Genomic DNA, 20,896 nt, shown 5'->3' with positions numbered 1-20,896 from the left:
TGCGTGAAAATGTAATCACATGTCAGTTCTAGTATATTATATTTGTCCAATGAACACCCGTTTATCATCTGCATTTGTTCTTGGTGTAGCAATTTTAATGGCCAAATGTTCAAATGGCTCTGAGCACTATGGGACTTAACATCTGTGGTCATCAGTCCCCTAGAACTTAGAACTACTTAAACCTAACTAACCTAAGGACATCACACACATCCATGCCCGAGGCAGGATTCGAACCTGCGACCGTAGCAGTCCCGCGGTTCCGGACTGAGCGCCTAGAACCGCTAGACCACCGCTTTAATGGCCAGTAATTTAAAACAACAGGTGTCTGGCGCAGTTGTTAGATAGGTTACTGCTGCTACAGTGGCAGCTTATCAAGATATAAGTGAGTCTGAACGTGGTTTCATAGTCGGCGCACGAGCGATGGGACACATTATCTCAGAGCTAGCGATGACGTGGGCATTTTCCCGTACGAGAATTTTACGAGGGTGACGTGAATGTCAGAAATCCGGTGAAACACCAAATCTGACATCGACGGTGCCGGAAAAAGATCCTGATAGAATGGGACCAACAACGACTGAAGATAATCGTTCAACGTGACAGAAGCGCTACCCTTCCGCAAATTGCTGCAGGTTGTAATGCTGGGCCATCAACAAGTGTCAGCGTGCGAACCATTCCACGAATTATCGACATGGGCTTTCGGAGCCCAAGGCCCACACGTACCCTTGATGACTGCACGACACGAAGCTTTACGCCTCGCCTGGGCTCCTCAACACCGGCATTGGACTGTTGATGGCTGGAAACATGTTGCCTTGTCGGATGAGTCTCGTTTCAAATTGTACTGAGCGGATGGACGTGTACCGGTGGGGAGACAACCTCATGAACCCATGGACCCAACACGTCAGCAGGGAACTATTCAAGCTGTTGGAGGCTCTGTAATGGTGTGGGGAATGTGCAGTTGGAGTGATGCCGGCCGAGGTGGCCGAGCGATTCTGGGCGCTACAGTCTGGAACCGCGCGACCGCTATGGCCGCAGGTTTGAATCCTGCCTCGGGCATGGATGTGTGTGATGTCGTTAGATTAGTTAGGTTTAAGTAGTTCTAAGTTCTAGGGGACTGATGACCTCAGAAATTAAGTCCCATAGTGCTCAGAGCCATTTGAATTAGTTGGAGTGATTTCGGCCCCTGATACATCTAGATACGACACTGACAGGTGAGCCGGCCGGTGTGGCCGAGAGGTTCGACGCGCTTCAGTCTGGAACCGCGCGACCGCTACGGTCGCAGGTTCGAGTCCTGCCTTGGACATGGATGTGTGTGATGTCCTTAGGCTAGTTAGGTTCAAGTAGTTCTAAGTTCTAGGGGACTGATGACCTCAAATGTTAAGTCCCATAGTGCTCAGAGCGATTTGAACTGACAGGTGACACGCACTTAAGCATCCTGTCTTATCACCTGCAACCATCTATGTCCAGTGTGCTTTCCCACGGATTTGGGCAATTCCAGCAGGACAATGCGAAACCCCAAACGTCCAAAATTGCTAATGAATTGTTCCAGGAACACTCTTCTGAGTTTAAAAACTTCCACTGGCCACCTAACTCCCCAGAAATGAACATTATTGAGCGTATCTGGGATGCCTTGGAACGTCCTGTTCAGAAGAGATCTTCACCCCCTCGTACTCTTACCGATTTATGGACAGCCCTGCAGCATCCATGGTGTCATTTCCCTCCAGCACTACTTCAGACATCACTTGAGTCCATGCCACGTCGTGTGCGTCTCTTCTGCGTGCTCGAGGGGGCCCTACACGATGTTAGGCACGTGTACCAATTTCTTTGGCTCTTCAGTATGTTACTCGTATTTGTTGCATTTCTACCGTCAGTTCATTCGGCAATGTGAATTGCTCGAGAAATGGGCATTTCTTTTGACAGTGCTGAACCTCAGAAAAGACATAGAAGCTAGGCTTTTTTCCTCTGTATAAATTTCTGATAACTCGTAGCTGCGTAATTTGTGGCCACTTTGTCTGTTTCAGATTGAAATCCCACGTAGTGCTATGTAACACGAAGAAACAGTTTCGTGTCTTATTCAAAAGCAAAATGTTCATGAAATGTTTGTGTGTGTGTGTGTGTGTGTGTGTGTGTGTGTGTGTGTGAAAGAGACAGAGATACAGACAGCGAGAGAGAGAGAGAGAGAGAGAGAGAGAGAGAGAGGACCGACATTTTAGAGTATAGAAAATTAAAAGTTAACTGGACGTTAATTGTACGCTAACAGGAATGTGAAATGAAGATATGTGAAGTATACGAAAGCTGGATAACATTACATGTTGCAGCAACTGAAATTCCAGCACTTACCTCATATACTGTAGTCGAATTAAATCAAGTGATGCTGAGGGAATCAGATTAGGTAATGATATACTTAAAGTAGTAAATGAGTATTGTTATTTGGGAAGCAAAATAACTGATGATGATTGTCGAAGTAGGGAGGATATAAAATGTGGACTGGCAATGGCAAGAAAAGCGTTTCTGAAAAAGAGAAATCTGTTAACATCGAGTATAGATTTACGTGTCAGGAAGTCCTTTCTGGAAATATTTGTGTGGAGTGTACCCATGTATGGAAGTGAAACAAGGACGATAAACAATTTAGACAAGAAGAGAATAGAAGCTTTTGAAATGTGGTGCTACACAAGAATGCTGAAGATTAGATGGGTAGATCATGTAAATAATGAGGACGTACTGAATAGAATTTGCGAGAAGAGAAATTTGTGATACAACCTGACCAAAAGAACGGATCGATTGGTGGAAGACACATTCTGAGGCATAAGGGACCACCAATTTAGTACTGGAGGAAAGCGTAGGGGGTAAAAATCGTAGAGAGAGACCAAGAGATGAATACAGTAAGCAGATTCAGAGGGATGTAGGTTGCAGTAAGTACTCGGAGATGAAGAGCTTGCAGTGGATAGAGTAGCATAGAGAGCTGCATCAAACCAGTCATTGGACTAAAGACTACAACAACAACATCTTATATATATTTTCTACATAAGTCTCTTACAGGACAATTGCTTTTTTATTTTTATCACAACACTGGCATCCTAACATATAGGCTGTATATTCTGCTTTAGAAGTAAGTCAATAAGAAATCAACAAAATGACTGTGAATCATAATAATGAGGAACAAAAGTCAGATATGGCACAAACACACACGCACACATACACACAGTAGAACCAAAGTACAAAACCTGTTGCTTTGTTGAATTTTACTGTCAATGTATTGTCTTTAGATTTGATTAACACAAAATATTGTTACGTAAGATGCCGTCCGTATCGTCGTCCACTTCACTTGATGCTGTTAAATGGTCCGGCAATTAAGAGCTAAAATAAATGGTACAGGAGCAACGATATAATAAGCTCATGCAATATGCTGTGTATTAAAAGGTGTGGGGATGGGGCGGCGAGAGGAGAGAGCATGTGTCATATTTTTAGTATTTGGGATGCATCTGGCTTTGTAGTGCATTTAACCAGCGATCGGATTTTTTATTTCGTCTTACTTAGTCTGGATAAAGTGGGAGCAAATGTGCTAAATATCTACGTCAAAGTATTAGTAGTAAGCAATAGTGTGCGCTGGCCTACAACAAAGAGGAAAATAAAGTCACAAAAACTTGAAAAACTCGATGCAGCAGGTGGTATAATCGCTAATATGTGACAAATTTATTTGTTTTTGGACACTTTCAGAAGAACGGTCTTGGCGTCAAGTCGTTTTGGAATACTGTTACAGCAAAAATGTACAACATGAGATTAGGTAACACGATTAAGTGCCGTATAATAACGAAAAATTGCGGTGGCTGACCGAGATACCAAAAAATGCATGCATCTGAGCTGTAATACTTGCGCAAAGAAGCTCTTCAAGTTTTCGACTTCTTGGTTTCCTTCACTTCTCTTCAAACCGGTTTTCCATTGTCAAGTACAAATATTTATTCACGGCACTTATGAAGATAATCATTCTATTCTAGTGATGTAATGAAATTCTAAATGTACAAGGCGTTTGAAGGACAAACCTACGGCGTCCCAAGATCTCGTGACCAAGGTGTTGACAACAAAACATATGTTCTGCACATCCGAAAGCTCATTCCACAGATATTTGTACTATATGTTCTGATACGAAGAAGGCACTCCTCGCATCTGCACTAGAGATGGGCAAAACTGTTCTTTTCAGAGATCGGATCAGAACTATTCACTCCTTGAAATGAACTAGCTCTTTTTCATGACTCACCATTCATTCACAATAGAAAACAAATGGAAGGCACATTGCCCTTTAAACTTGGTTTATTCCAGTACTATACCTGTATTTTGATCTTATTTGATCCTATTTTGAAGTAACACAGATACTGAGTAAGAATTTTGTATTGTTTATTGAAATTTCCACGATATGACAAAGTTTTTGATTATTGATTTATTTTGCACTATCGTGGTTTTCTGGGTGATCAGAAAATGTTGTAACTTGAGATTTAGATTAACAATATATTTGGCTATAATGTATTAAAATTTCATTAACCTCGTACAAATACATCGGAAGCCATATATTTTTAAAGTGAATGTTTCCTTCCGAAGACACCTAAAATCGCAAAATCCGTACCAGAATAAGAAAAATATATATATAAATTTAACTATAAGGCTAAAGTGCTGCATATAGCCTTATGCAGAATAAAACAAGGAAAATATTGGTGTATCACATTTTGCGATACGTTTATCGGTTCGCTCATAATTAAAGCGTAAATTCGAGTGTCCGTAATAAAAATCCTATAGTAAGAGGAGTCGTCAGGAACCTAATCTGATTAGTTTAAACAAATAAAAATAAAATAAAAACAAATGATGTATACATAACATAATACTGTAATATACATAGCGGTATTACTACGAAGAACAATATCCAGTAGAGACGAACTCCGATGCAGAGGCGCTGAGTCAAGCAGGTCGAACCGCGAGCTGCATTACTGCGTGAGCTAAGACCGCAGAGACCAGAGTGACACCTGAGTTGCTTTGCTCAACGCTCTGGCTAGAGTCGAGAACGGTGGGGTGAGCGTTGAGCGGGCGAGTTCCGAGGGTGGGGGGAGCGGTGAACGGCCACCAGTCACCCGCTCCGAGGCAAATCGTCCGTTCTCTTGCGAGCAGGTTATTGCAAGTAGTTCTTATGTTCTCTGCTAGGAGGCTCTCTGTCCTGTTGCTCGCATCAACCGCCCAGAGGGCAGGACGTGCGACTGAAACGATTGCTGACGGAGTGCGATGCTAAGTTAAGCTGCTCCAGACACTGCACGCGGCAGAGGAAGCACAGAGACTGCACGGCATATGTGAAACACAAAATCCAATGGGGCACTGCACAATGCAGGCAGCCAAGGCAGAAGCAGGGCAGAGGCCGGCGCTGGCTGTGTTGCGTGGTGTGCAGTGTGCTCCAGGGGGGTGAAACTCATATAGGGATTTCCGGTAACACGACGTTGGTTTGGTCCCAGGCCACGTGGAGCGCTGCCAAGTTTAACAATTTATAGTCTCGTGTTCCTATTGAATGATGCAGTCTTCCATAATTGTTTTGGTATTGTAGCAACGTGATCGTGATTTTTCGTTTAAATTGCAGTGTAAGTATGTTGCTATTATTCTGCTTAATTTTTGAATGCATTCGTAATATTTGATAGTGTGATGATTCAGTATTTACTTTTTTACTTTTGTTTCATATAGAACACGAGGTTGTATCATCAGATTACGTTCTGTGGACTCTTGTATCTTTGTTCCTGCAAAGAAATACAATTTCCATTGCTCAGTTTACTTAAAGGGTAAGTATATTTCTTATTTCTGTTCATATTTCCTTGTATTTCATAGAGAATCCCATGCTAGCAGATTTTGACATAGTTGGTATTCAACTTTCCGAATCCTGTAATTGAATATAATTCTGGCTTTGATTCATCTTCCTTTTTGCCACGAAGTACTCTTAGTGACATAATAAGTACCATTTATTGTGCCATTTACTACACACCAAATATTGGACGCGTTACAATTGATTCATAATGCCTCGAGTGTGTTCTATTTCCCGTTTTCGACAGCAAATATTCTGTTCAGTACATAACACTTTATCCAGGTAAAAAGTGTTTGTTGCTGTTGTATCGACAAAGGTTGTGTTCTCAAATAATTAGACATTTGTTTGGAAGTCACACAAAGCAGGTCCTTCAAGCAGTTGGACATTTACACGTATTATTGTGGCAATATCCAATGCAGTAGAAATCTTCTCACACTTCAATGCTCAACACAATGTAATACAGATTTACAGCTGTAACTGTTACTGATAATGTACAGTTGAATTTGGTATCTACCATGGTATCTAGATGCTGAAATATACTGAAATGGTACAATAAGCAGTGTTTCTACTGCCTGATAGTACTGTTTAACGAAGTAGTGTCGAATATAGAATACAGTGCAACTACGCTCACACAGTTATATATAGAGTGATGTGCATATCCGTAGTAGAAATGAGAATTTGTTTCGTTTTTTCACTATTTTGTAGCAATACCACATCAGATTACAAGCCATGGTAACAGTTATCAATACTTCACTACAGGATAGCTGCATTTAGACATAAGCTAATAAGATTTTTGTTAGGGAAATTAATTTCACACTGAGTTTTCTTTAACATTATTCAATGTAAACCATACCTGATCTTTTTTCTCGTTCCTAATTTTTGGTTTGAATAGCATTTCAGACACATGAGGATGGATCATACAAGAAGAGAAGAATCCAGTTTGAGATTGAAATTTAAATGCTCGTGCAAGTTTCCCGGATGCAGGAGTAGTTATTATGTAAAAACAAATTCCAAACACAAGAATAAACACTTCTATAAATTTTCAGCTGCATCAAAAAGTGAGACTTTAAAGAAGTGGAAATTGATCTGTAATATAGATGAAGGTGTCAACAGTAGTTATTATTATGTGTGTGAGGATCATTTTTATGAAGCAGATTTTGTGAACTTTACTAGACACAGGCTAAATCCTGGTGTTATACCAAAGCATATGGAATTGGTGTTGTATCACCCTCCCCCCACCCATCTGTGTTACACTGGTGGTGGTGGTGGTGGCGGTTTCATCACATCAGGTGCAAATATAAGTGTGCACGAGACAGGTCACAATGCAAAATCTACAGTAATACAACGAAGCAGTCCCCCTTTACAGAGCACAGATCATGGTGAGTACAGCTTTTTATCCTCACCTGTTTATGATGTTGAAAGTAGTCCAGGTGTAATGGGATCTGGCGTTCCTAAACGTGATTTAACTCCAAGAAAACAAAAAATGTATAAACTGCATAGAATTACAGTTTCCAGAGTGTGTAAATTGTAAAAACAGCTACAGAATGAGAGGAATAAATTGAAAATTCTAAAAGAGTTGTAAGATGACAGGAAATTTCAGTTAATTGAAGAAGAGTTGAATGATGTGACTAAAACTTTTAGTAATAGTCAGTTAAGAAATGCCAATATGCAGTCCACAGCAGTACGCTGGTCTATACAAGATAAGGCAATTGCTTTATCTATTTATAAGCGTAGTCCCCGGTTGTACAGATATTTAGCCACATACTTCTTCCTTCCATCTGTCAGGCTGCTCAAGGAAGTGCTTTCCCACATACCATTCGATACAGGACTTAATCCAGCTTTATCAAACTTTTTAGCAAGGGAAGTAAGTAATATGCATGAAAATGACAAGTATTGTGCTCTACTTTGTGATGAAATGTATCTGGATGATGGTATGTATTATGATGCACACAAACAGCTAATCTATGGGTATCAGGACTTGGGTCATTCAGGACGTTCACCTGTAGCTGCTAGTCAGGCATTGGTTTTTATGCTGAAAGGCATTCACAGAACTTGGAAACAAGTTCTAGCATATTACTTTACCGCAACCACTTTCCACTACACCCATTTGAAATCACTCATTGTTCACATCATAAGTGAACTACAGAATATTGGGTTCAAAGTGGTTTGTACTGTATGTGACCAGAATGCAACAAACCAAAAGGCCCTTAAGCAACTGTGTGAAGCAAATTTGTTGAAGCCCAGTATATTTCATTTTGTCGTCAATAATCAACCAATTGTTACCATTTATGATGTACCACATCTGCTCAAAAACACTTGAAATGCTTTGATAGATAATAAAATTCAATTTGAACCTCACAAAGCAGCAAAGTTTGAATACATCAGTACAGTGTTCTTTTTGAATAAAAAAAAAACGGTTCAAAACTCTACCCAAATTAAAAGCACAACACTTTAACTTTTCTGATTCCCATGTCAAAATTAAGGTAAAAGTTGCTGCTGCACAAATGAGCCATACGGTTGCAGCTGCAATTGAAATGTATGTTTCTACTCACACATTACCATCTGAAGCTATACACACAGCTGAGTTTGTGGAAAAGGTAGATAATTTCTTTGATTCACTCAACAGTAATGAGCAATATCCCAGTGATGCAAAACAATTTAGGTGTGCTTTATCAGAAAATTCGCCACATTTAGAAATGTGGTATAGCATATTGAGGGAAATAGGCAGCTGGCAAATAATAGATTTAAAAACAGGAAGAAACAAGACTAATATGTTTAGCTTCATAAAAGGTTGGCAGATTACATTAAAGTCTATTATTTTCTAGTGGAAGACCTTGAAAGTGGTTGGCTTTGAGTACTTAAATTTAAAGGCATTCAATCAAGATGCTTCAGAAAATTCCTTTTGTTGTATAAGACAACATGGTATTGCTAATACAAACCCAACTTGTTTTCAGTTTGTACAAGCTCTGAAGACTTGTGTTGTCAATCATATGACTTTGCCTTTCAAAGCCATGAGTGTAAATAACTGTGAAAATGATGATTACACTCTCTTAAGCAGTTTGTGTAACTTTTTGGCAGCTAGTGGTAGGAGTGAACATTTAAGTGAATGTGAGATGAATGACACTGATACACCTGAGCAAATTTATTCTTACTCAGATGGTATCATAGAGTCTGTAGAAGATCAACAATCCTTAGCCTATGGAGCAGGCTAAAAGCCATAGATGTACCAGATGATTGTGAAACATGTAATACCAGTCTCTACTCCTCTGTTGTGACCGAAAATCATTTATTTACCTCATTTAAAGAGAATAGTGAGGAGCATTCTCATTTGAAATATGCAAGTGAAATAGTCATGATTTTCCTAAGGGCACTCTATGATCAGCTATATGAGTATCTAAATAGTCATGGTCACACAACAAGACTACATGATAATTTTTAAAAAACATTTGTTCTGTCTCATACAACAATTTGTAATAAACATGACATTGAAGAGAGACTTCTGAAGACAAGTATTCCATTTATAATCTACAAGTATGTGAAAGAAAAGAAATTTACAAACAAGAGGAAATTGTGTATGCAACAACTTAAAAAGAAGTTCAAATCATGTTAAAAGACTGTATTTCAGTGTTTATTATGTGTACAATGAGAGTAAGCTCCCTATACATATACAAATGTTGTGTTAAAAGCAGAGAATTACATGTTCTTGTATCAAAATCATGCCTTTGATTTGTTATGACAAAATCTGGTAATTCAGCAGGAACATAACTTAACACTTTCTAGATGTGATGATTGGACTCCAAAAGTATAATGAATAAAGTGCTGTAAAGGGGAATTTGTGTTAATTTTCAGTAGTGTACCAAACAAAGTTTTCAAAGAGAAAGTAAATAAATAAAAATGTTAAAAACAAATGTTGTACCAGCGTCTTCTTTCATTATTTAAACATGATGGGTGTTGCCAAAATAACAGCCAAGTTGGGGAAAAAAGAAAAAAAAATGTTATATGTTGCAGTTAATTTACTTTGTATGTCTCATTGGCAAAAACATTTTGGCTACATTCATGGAGTGTCTACCTACTCTGCTCCCAATTTGTTTTTCAGTTGATGTAAAGTAGTATTTTGTGTGTTTCATTAATTTATTTGAACTGTGCAGAAGTTCAATTTCGGATGACTGAATATCCATAAATAACAATCAACAGAAAGAATAATAAATAAGATTGTGTAGACTTTACAGTACATCCTTGGTTTGTAGCACAGATTTTTTTTTGTAAATGACCTCTTGGTTATCCTTTAGCTGTGTAGTTATTTATTTGTGTAACCTACTATTCCACTTTCGATCATGTGAGTGGACATAATGTGCTTTAGGATATGTGGAAACGTAAAAATCATTTATATATGCATGCATTGTCAGATGATTTTTTAGTCTGACATGTGCTAAAGCTCGTTTATTTCCACATGATAATGGCCACACGGCCAAAATCGCAATATTGAGTTTTACAAAAAAATTTCACACTCAAAAGGTGACTCGTAATTTACGAAAATTTTCGCAATGTAAACTGCAGCTACGAGTAGTTAATGTTTGTTTTTGATTGAGATTTCTTTTATATATTACTTTGCAAGATCTCAAAAATCTTTATTACTGCACTATGCGCGTATTTAGAAATAAACATGAGATTTCCGCGCCATATTTTTTCGTATTGAAGTTCACAGCCAGGCCATAAGTAGCGCTGGTGTCGTTCTGTGTTTCCGTATAATAACGTGGTCTTTGCACTTCTACTATATTGGTGTTCTGTGGTGTGCTCTGACCAGCAGAGGCCCCGCTGATATGCTCCGTCTCTCTCTCTCTCTGCTGTGGATAACGTTTGGAGCTACCGTTCTTTTTTTCTGAATCACTGATTGTTCACTCCTTTGAAAGATTCAACTCTATGAATCAGTTCAGGGCCGGATCTCCCGTCTCTAATCTGCACCACTAGCCACTCTCAGTTAACCATTAGTGAAGTCGAAGGATAAGATCAACGAAACTCGTAAACAATATTTTGTAGCATTATGTATTTAATGACTACCACTGCGTCTTGCAACCCGGTCTTCCCCATTCCCCAGTATTCTTAGACGATGTAGTCTCCTTAAATTTCATTTCCCCGAAACTCGTTAAACCATAAAAAAATCTACTTTGTTCACGTAGAAATTCTTCTTATATCTGTCACTACCGTTATTGTTATTAAAGTTATCATTATTGTGACAATATAATAATAATAATAATCACTATTAATGACCCACCAGGGTAGCAGATGGCGCTAATGCGCTGCTTCCTGGACTCAGGTAGGTACGTTGGCCCCGGATCAAATCCGACTGGCGGATTAATGACGAAGGCGGATGTGGTTTTTAGGTGGTTTTCCACATCCCACTAGGTGAATACCAGGCTAGTCGCCATGTCCTGCCTCAGTTACACGACTCACAGACATTTGAACAAGTTCGCACTATTCAGTGCCTTACACTAGATGCAGACAGCTGGGATACACAAATTCCATCCCAGGGGGTATGGGCTGGCGACAGGAAGGGCATCCTGCCGCCCTCTGACACTAACATCAAATGGTTCAAATGGCTCTAAGCACTATGGGACTTAACATCTGAGGTCATCAGTCCCCTAGACTTAGAACTACATAAACCTAACTAACCTAAGGACATCACACACATCCATGCACAAGGAAGGATTCGAACCTGCGACTGTAGCAGCAGCGTGGTTCCGGACTGAAGCGCCTAGAGCCGCTCGGCCAATCGGCTGGCACACTAACATCGCCACGTCCATAGTTACAAGGCCGACCCCGCGTTGAAGTGACACAAAGGCCCAAAGAAAATGATGATGATTATCACCATTAGTGGCAGCAGCTGCAGTAGTTCAAGTACTGCCAGTACTAACTTCATTAGTTCACAGGCAGTATAATTTACTCACACTGCCACGTCGGACACTCACATCATTTTAACACTACTTGTCATATTAAAACTGTTATTTCTTAGGTAACTCTGATGTAAGAAAGGTACTGTATGTATGAAACCCTGGTCCAGTGTTAGAGAGGGCCTGATAACCCTAGTCAGATCAGGTTAAACAAATAAGTAAATAAATATTTCGTTATATTAGCAATATTTTGTCATATAATCCCGGAAGTCGAATGAAACTTTGAAGAATCAAAAATATGCAAAATAGCGCATTGTTAAAAGTATATCATTTAATATATAGCTTACAAATATTCAGTTTAATTTCTAAGAATAACGAGATAGGACAAGGTGGAGTTAACATTTTTACGCTAAAATATTAAATCACATGAATCTAAGTACCGTTTACCATGCTAGTATATTGGGAATTATTTTCTGGAACTATATGACCTACAACCGGCCTTCTGACGTTTCTGTTTTCTGTTTTATGTCCATAACTCGGCGTAACCTTCATACATCCAAATATTTTCTCCAGCCCCACAATCCCAGAAACTAGCTGCACTTTGTACACAATATTGTACGTAAACGCCTAAGAGAGCAGTGTTTCGAAAACTCACTAAGGCGAAAATGAAAAGTTTAAAAAACGTTACCAAGCAACCGGTCGCTGTTTCCTCCCAGAACATCAGCTTATAACCTAAGTTGCGCGGAACGCATGTGGGGAATTACACTACGTTCATGGTGGGAAATTCATAACAAAATGCCGTTAACGCCCCACTCACGTGAAGCGAATATCCCGCACCTGAGGAAACTGGAGTTTATCTGCCATAAATTTAAAGTACACGACAAAGTTCTTTGCAGTGATTCAGAACACCAGCAATTTTACCGAAACCCCAATATTTAAGGAGTTTCATTTCCATTCTTCGGGATTTTTCGTTAATAAACAGTAAGACGTGTTGCTGTATCCACGATAGTGTACGCACGTGGACCTACTTTACTCATGGGCTTATTATATGAAAATTTCTGTGTCAAGCAAACCTGTACTGGTGTCTTCGTCGATCACATGAGTACCGCTCATTTTGTCAGTACGATCTTGAGAGGAATCATAGTCGGTCTCTTACACTCTCCCACTGAACGCCTCACAGGAAATATGCAGCAGATTGGATGTATCATAGACATTTTGGAGCGTATTTTAAGGACAGCACATCGTACACCGATCAGCGAGACACTGTGGTGCGTTGAAAGTGCTCAGTTATGTAAAATTGTGCATAATGTCAAATTACAAAGGGTTTAACTCTTCCGTGCAGTCTTCTTTATGAGTGCTAACGTTTCAGAATTTTCTATATTGTAATTATGTTAAAGTAAAAGTAAAATGTTTGACGAAAGAAAGAACACAAGACTATTCTCACTGCTAAGGAGGTTTTGCAATGATTAATTGGTGGGTAACTGTTTTAGTCATTGAACTGTGTACTTACGGGCCGACCGAGGTGGCCGAGCGGTTCTAGGCGCTACAGTCTGGAACCGAGGGACCGATACGGTCGCAGGTTCAAATCCTGCCTCGGGCATGGATGTGTGTGATGCCCTTAGGTTAGCTGGGTTTAAGTAGTTCTAAGTTCTAGGGGTTTGATGACGTCAGATGTTAAGTCCCATAGTGCTCAGAGCCATTTGAACCATTTTTTTGTGTACTTACGCTGTGACACGCTTAGTTAAAATCGAACAACACAGTGGTAGTGGACACGCATTTTTCTGTTCACGTGATTTTTCGCCGGAACTAGTCGTATTCGAAGACTGAGTTTGCTGATGGTCATGAGTGAATATCTCACATTTTTTGCCGATCAGCACTGCCTTCTTTCAACAGCGCTGTTCGATGTATGATCTTGCGGTAGGAATACTATAATACATGAAGTAGCATGTAGTTAACGCTGTGCGCTTTGAGCCGACAGCCATGCCATTCCAGAGAACGTCGTTGGGCCAGCAGATTCGACACAGAATAAAGAATAACATTCTTAATACGAAAAAGAACTTGTTACTACGTAATTTTGTTCAGTTCATGTCTGCATTCCATTGAAGTCAGTCGTTGGATGGAAATGTATACCGTACTATGTGTATTGTGAAGATTAGCAGTAAAAAAGTGGAGAACACAATTCGAAAAGAAAAAAGCCTGATGTGGAAGATATTTATTTTGGAAGTATGCATGCTTGATGTTGGTTATCAAAACTGAATCAGTATCCCAGTCAGCTAAAAAGGAGGGATGAAGGGTTAAATAATGCGCAACAAAGAAACATTGGCAAATCGTATTACTTTTTTGGCTTTGAGACGTGATTAATTTGTTATCATGATTGGGATTGGGTTTTTTTTAAACAATTGGAATAGTTAAAGCTAATCTGAAAATTTTTGACAGTTTTTAAAGATTATTGGAAGTTTAATAGCGAAAAGTGAAATATTTTTACAGTTAGACACTACGCGAATCTGAGATATGCTTAATCCTATTGCGCGCTGGACTGTTTAGTAATACGCGCGAGCATCTCTGACTGTCTTGACAACAGTAACTAACTCCAATATATCCCAATACGAAAATTAGCTTGAAATCGATATTTCCAATGCGAATCTTTACGAGAAAGTAACAGCTGTTAGCGCTCGTTTGCTCATTTTGAAAATAAAAACCTGCAAAATACAGAGAATAATTCTTCGGAAGAAACGAAATTAAATATCGGCCTATTCAATATAATTGATAGAACGGTCAGGCTGATCAGTGGATACATTTTTGTGTCCAGTACGTGTCCAGGTATCCGCGCGTCGTAGGTGGTGGTGGAGATTGCAAGACCTGACCTGAAGAGTACTGGATTCTTTACGATGATCTGTGATAACAGTGTGGCCAGAGGGGACTAGAAACGAAGAAAATACGGGCACGATATTAAAGCGAAAACGAAATTAGCTCACGAACCAGCCTTATAATTTGAAACTAAGAAGAAAGGAGATGACGGAAATAGAGAAGGGGCATGAAAGAAGACGAAGACCGAAGACGAGCTACAAGTAAGAAGACGAAAACACAAGAAAGGAAAAAGACACCCTGGGGATAAAGAAAAAAACGAGGGGAAGTTTCTTACGGTTCTGGTGTGGATGAGCCACCTGACTGACCACTAACCTAGCAGCGTCACGGAGTCGTCTACAGAAGAACTGGTAAGAGTTATGGCCGTTCAAAGTGACGCTATGGATGATAAGATTAAAAAGCTTTGACCGATCAAAGTGCTGGCATTAAAAACACTTTGACCGCTCAAAGTGGCGCTATGGATGATATGATTAAAAATGCTTTGACCGATCTTAGTGCTGCCCTGGAGAGTGCTATAACCTATAAGGTGGAAGAGGTGTTTAAGAACGAGCTTCAGGAAGCAAAGACAGGAATCGTAAGTTAGGGAACCGAGATAAGCTGTGAACAGTCGACTAGAGAAACTTTCCAGGAAGGAAAAGGATAATATGCAAATGGTTCAAATGGCTCTTAGCGCTATGGGACTTAACATCTGTGGTCATCAGTCCCCTAGAACTTAGAACTACTTAAACCTAACTAACCTAAGGACATCACAAACACCCATGTCCGAGGCAGGATTCGAACCTGCGACCGTAGGAGTCGCGCGGTTCCGGACTGAGCTCCTAGAACCGCTAGACCACCGCGGCCGGCGGATAATATGCACTCAAATAGGATTCTAGGGAGGAAAAGGATAATATGCACTCAAATAAATCAAACAATTCAAAAGCTTCTAATTTTAAGATTACTGTCAAACAAGAACTCGATGTCGGTACTGAAGAGACTAAAAATGATGTAGATAATAAACTCGACAAAGCAGTAGATCATATAGCCGAATCAGTTAGTAAATTAAGAAAGGAGAGTGAAGACCGTTTTGGTGAAGGTAAGAAACAATTACATAATTTAGGCCTACAACGTGATAGCGATAGATTAGATTTAGAAAAAGTAAGAGACGAAATCTCCAGCTATCTGTTTCTCAGGAGGTCAGACAAAAATAACGGGCCTATTGGCACAGCTTAGTGTAGTGATGCATTGCAACAACGGCTTGATGTGGCGACCACCAACGCTGATACGACGTTGTACCTACGGCATCCCGACTTCCCTACGGCATACCAGGACAAGCAGCTCTGAGACTTTTCTCTTTCCCTCAGCAGACGTAAATGCGTTACACATCTGAATAGAAACCGTCGTAGAACGGAAGCGCTGTGTTTCCTGACATGGGTTCCTATTCAAAATATTATGTACTCACTCCCCTCTACAAGTCCGAACACCAAGTACGTTGCCGGCCGCTGTGACCGAGCGGTTCTCGGCGCTTCAGTCCGGAACCGCGCTGCTGTTACGGTCGCAGGTTCGAATCCTGCCTCGGGCATGGATGTGTGTGATGTCCTTAAGTTAGTTAGGTTTAAGTAGTTCTAAGTTCTAGGGGACTGATGGCCTCAGATGTTAAGTCCCATAGTGCTTAGAGCTATTTGAACCATGTATGTTCAATTACTGGTGACCGAAGCAGTATCCATTTGATCCCATGCTCATTTGCATTCAATCCTTCCACTGCTCAAAGTAACTCCATACACCGTTTTCTGTGAGAGTTTTGTCTGTCACAGACATCTCATGACGCCGTGAAGAACAGAATCATCCTCGTTCACCGAGAAAAGTAGATAAGAAATGGACAGAAGTAATTTCAGTATCTTGAGAAATGGGGAGGAGGATTGGTCGACACTGAACGATAATGTAACATACTGATCTCAGGAGTTAGCATATGATGCCATTACTTGTAGTTGGATTTATCTGTCGATCGACTTAAAAAAATATAGAAATGGAAAACGAGTATTTGGCGATGTACAAAGCATCTGAATATTCGGGCGAACTCTTCTTGACTGTAAAGCATAGGCCTCATCAATAGACCCCGTTGTGTGGCCCGTGTGGTGGACGTAGTACCTCGTACACTATTGCCGCAAACGGAACTTGTCAGGCAACGGATACCGCGTCGAGGAAACACTCTTCTCGGTAATTATGTAGCAAGGAGTTTCGTGGTTGTCTGCAGCGATTGTATTCATTCCTCGTACAATGAAGACGACTGTTTCACGAAAGCATCCATCTCTCGACTATTCGTCCAAAGAGCTCGTCTGCAAAAGTAACATCTGAAATATCAAATACTGTTTACCTGGATGTCTCAAAAATGCGCTTGATGAAGATGACCACATTTTGTGCAGTATGCACAGTTCTATTTAATCTCAGAGTGCCATTTCCACTGGTGGCGACAGTACCTCATTCCTTGCAGTGACAAGTCCTTTCACGTGTACGCATTCTTCCCACATACTATCATATCACCTTTCAGAGAGTGATAAGTGTCCTGAATATAGTAGTTAAGCATAAGCAATAGATTTAGTAATGGAAGTATTGTCGTGACGACTGGAGTGTGTTTTTTAGAGTGACTTCTCTTGTAGACAATCAAGACATTTAGTGTGTTAACGTTCAGAAACTAGCGCTTTGTGTTCGTCCGTGAGGAGAACAGAACCTTACTGCGTTGTTTCTCAATGCTTCATCTCCGGAAACAGCGTTCTTCTCGTGCTTACTCACTCTCGCTTCGCTTGTGACGAAGCGGCGAGAGAAAGAGAGAGATACGAAAATTTATTTGGAGGACCGAACTAGTTTGATAATCGATTACGACAATGAAATTGCATTCGGAAGGAGTGGATTTAAAAACCTTGACCATTCCGAGCTTGTACTCCGACTCTATTGATCTTGTCGTCGACGGGATATTAATCTCTAATTAAAGCCTAGTCTTCCTTCATACTAAAAGAAGGCTATATTCTGCGGACTTGTGAGATAGCTCGATAATTTATGGATATCACTGATCTCTCTTACAATTTGTCTCTGCAGGAACAGAGAACTAAGAAGCAGACGATTGCGCATGACTAATATGATGAAAATGATAAATTTTTAAGTTACATACGTTATATTAGAAAGAGTAGTGGAAGAAAATTATTTTTAACCGCGTCTGAGTGTTAGGTCGTAGATCAATCTCATCCCATTGGTTTATAAAGGCCGGATTTGACTCTGTTTAACAATAACAGTTATGATCGCTGCGTATCCACTGAGTCAAAGCCGTACAAAGCTAGCTAGTTCACTGAAATGGAACGCTTGACTGCAGTTTTGTGCGGTCCACCGGTTCTGCAGTAAGTTCTACCATCTTCCAGCAAATCGTCTGTCAAGTACTGAAGGTTGAATGCCGTGTTTGTCATTAAAATTGCAGCCATCAGGACGACTCAGTTCGTAGTAAAAGAACAGGGTGGATGTAAGCTTCCGATATTAGAAATTAAGAACAGAAATGAAATTTTAACAAAATTTAAAACTCCGACATCGGTCCACTGTCACATCCGAATGCCCCCCAAATGTGTTGTTGGTGGTTCTGGTGTTGGTGCTATGTATAGGGAGCTCAACGACGAGGTAAGCAGAGAAAACGTAGATCTAAGCGTCGAACAGTTACTTCAGTAAGGCCGTATAACGGCATACCATTATTAGCAGGAACAAAATACCAAAGATTTAAATCTGATCAGGCTTTCGTGGCCACCACATTGAAGATGAATAGTTGACGATGCCAGGTACTGATTCTGGTCAAACGTCGGTAAAAAAACGCTAAATAAACGTTGGTCTGTGGTCCTGAGACGAATGCCAACAGCCAACATGTCCACAATAAATTTACTTAGGCAGAGAAGGTAAACTTTGCCATTGTCTCCTACCAAGTACAGGAAATTTCTTTGAGCTGCAAGTTTTCCTGAGTTGCTGAGAATAAAACGTGGTCTAGGTCTGCTCATCTCATCTCCAGTTCTTTTGGTCTCCTCATTATACATTCGAATTGGTTTTGATTTGATGCTATCCTTCACTACATTCCGTCTTCTACTTTTAATTTCGTCTCTAGACACCTATTCCGTCTAGCATTTTCGTTAACTATTTTACACAGTCCAACTCACACAACTTTCTCCCCACTGTTTCTTTCAGAGCCAAGTTATCTATTTTCTTTGCTTTTGTCAAAGTTTTTCTGTAGACATGTTTACTTCATGTGAATGCTTGCAAGTGTATGGGATACACAGCTACACTAATCACCAACCCGGTACCTATTTTCTACACTGCTGATGTGCTGATCTCTGATATCTCTGCGAAAAATGCACAAAAGGGTCCTGAATTGCAAAGCATCGTCCCATCCGCGAGAACTTAGTTTGGCATATGCCGCTTCAGCGTACACATTCTGATACTACAAATAACAATAATTCTTTAGAAATGCCTATTGTTTGTGACTGCATTACATCTAAAATATATTTAACTTTATCCATTCAAAGTTATTGTAAATGTATAATACACTGATTGAATGTTCGGCTGTGGTCGATCATGGCCGCTATTTTTTTGTCCATGACAGTTGCAGGAAAAAATGAAACTAAATTTCGACTTTCGGCAATAAATTTTTCCCGTGCTCTCACTAGGCTCAACAGCAGATGATGAGGTGAGGAAGCTTTTAGTTTCGTCTGGTGCATGCAAACAAAAGTCAAAGCTCAAGGACTTACCTTTCAGACAGACGTCATAACAAACAAAGCAGCGTCAACAGTGGTTTTGTCTTCTTATCTGCAGTCACTACACGTCCACAGAGCACTTCTCACAGACGTATAAACGGTGGTAGCAGCGGGGAGCCACGGACAGCCGGGAGACCACTTGCTGCGCGACGCCGCGTTTGGGCGCGAAATGCCGGCAGAGAGCGAACCCTGGGCCGGACACGATGTGGGTCCGCGATGCTGCGACGCCGGCGGTGCAGCCGCAACTGTGGCGCGGGCCGCCGCGGCCGGCAGGAGAGCCGCGCGCGTGACGTCACGCTACACCCCCTCCACCTACGCCGCTCCTGGACCAGGGATGCTGGCACACGGAGCAGCTAGCGCCTCAACCGCTGCATCGCCAGAGAGGGCTGCACCACGAATTCCAAGACGCCATAAATCGCACCCCCTGTATTTGTATGTACGAAAGAACGACAAACATCGATTGCCACTGAGATCGATCGCATCATACATCTACTGATGTGGCAAAAGTTATGGGACACCTCCTTTTGCCCGAAGTAGTGCGGCAACTCGACATGGCAAGGACTCAAGTCGTTGGAAGTCCCCTGCAGAAATACTGAGCTATGCTGCCCCTATAACCGACCATAATTGCGAAAGCGTTGCAGGTGCAGGATTTTGTGCACGAATTGACCTCTCGATAATGTCACATATATGTTCGATGGAATTCATATCGGGCAATCAGGGTGTCCAAATCATTCGCTCGAATTGTCCAGAACGTTCTTCCAACCAACTGCTAACAATTGTGGCCCAGTGACATGGCTCATTGTCGTCCATAAAAATTGCGTCGTTGTTTGGTAACATCAAGTGCAAGCTGCAGATGATTTCAAGCAGCCGAACGTAACCATTTGTAGACAATAATCGGTTCAGTCGGGCCAGAGGACTCAGTCCATTCCATGTGAACACACACAGTCCACACAATAATAGAGTCATTATCAGCTTGCACAGTGACTTGTTGATAACCTCGGTCCATCGCTTCGTAGGGTCTGCGCCACACTCAAATTCTACCATCAGCTCTTACCAAATGATATCGGGACTCATCTGTCCACATTACGGTTTTCCAGTCGCCTAGGGCCTAATTGATATGACCTCGAGCTCAGGAGGGCCCCCGAAAGCGATATCGTGCTGTTAGAGCAAAGGTGCACGCGTCGGTCGTCTGCTGCCACAGCCCATTGACGCCAAATTTCGCCACACTGTCCTGACGGATACGTTCGTTGTACGTCCCACATTGATTTCTCTGGTTATTCCATATAGTGTTGCTTCTCTGTTAGTACTGACAACTCTGTGCTAATGCCGCTGCTCTCGGTCGTTAAGTGAAGGCCGTCGGCCACTGCGTTGTCCGTGGTGGGAGGTAATACCTGAAATTTGGTATTTTGAGCACACTATTGACACTGTGGATCTCGGAATATTGAATTCCCTAACGATTTCGGAAATCTAATGTCCTATGTCTCGCTCCAACTACCATCCCGAGTTCAAAGTGTGTTACTTCCGTCGTGCAGCCAGAATCACTTTGGAAACCTTTTCACATG

The 20,896-nt window shown here is 41.0% G+C and overlaps 1 protein-coding gene across 1 annotated transcript in view; it reads right to left on the bottom strand.

Annotated features, from left to right (window-relative positions):
- Positions 1–19,562, bottom strand: part of LOC124616141 (E3 ubiquitin-protein ligase LNX-like) — a 676,831-nt gene extending 657,269 nt beyond the window's left edge. The window contains exon 1 of the mRNA XM_047144414.1: positions 19,329–19,562. The gene's annotated coding sequence lies outside the window, so the exon portion shown is untranslated. The remainder of the gene's footprint in view (positions 1–19,328) is intronic.
- Positions 19,563–20,896: the final 1,334 nt, after the last annotated feature.

The sequence above is a fragment of the Schistocerca americana genome, chromosome 5 (assembly GCF_021461395.2).
Source record: "Schistocerca americana isolate TAMUIC-IGC-003095 chromosome 5, iqSchAmer2.1, whole genome shotgun sequence".
Classification (NCBI taxonomy): domain Eukaryota; kingdom Metazoa; phylum Arthropoda; class Insecta; order Orthoptera; family Acrididae; genus Schistocerca; species Schistocerca americana.
This window is presented reverse-complemented; position numbering and strand designations above follow the sequence as displayed.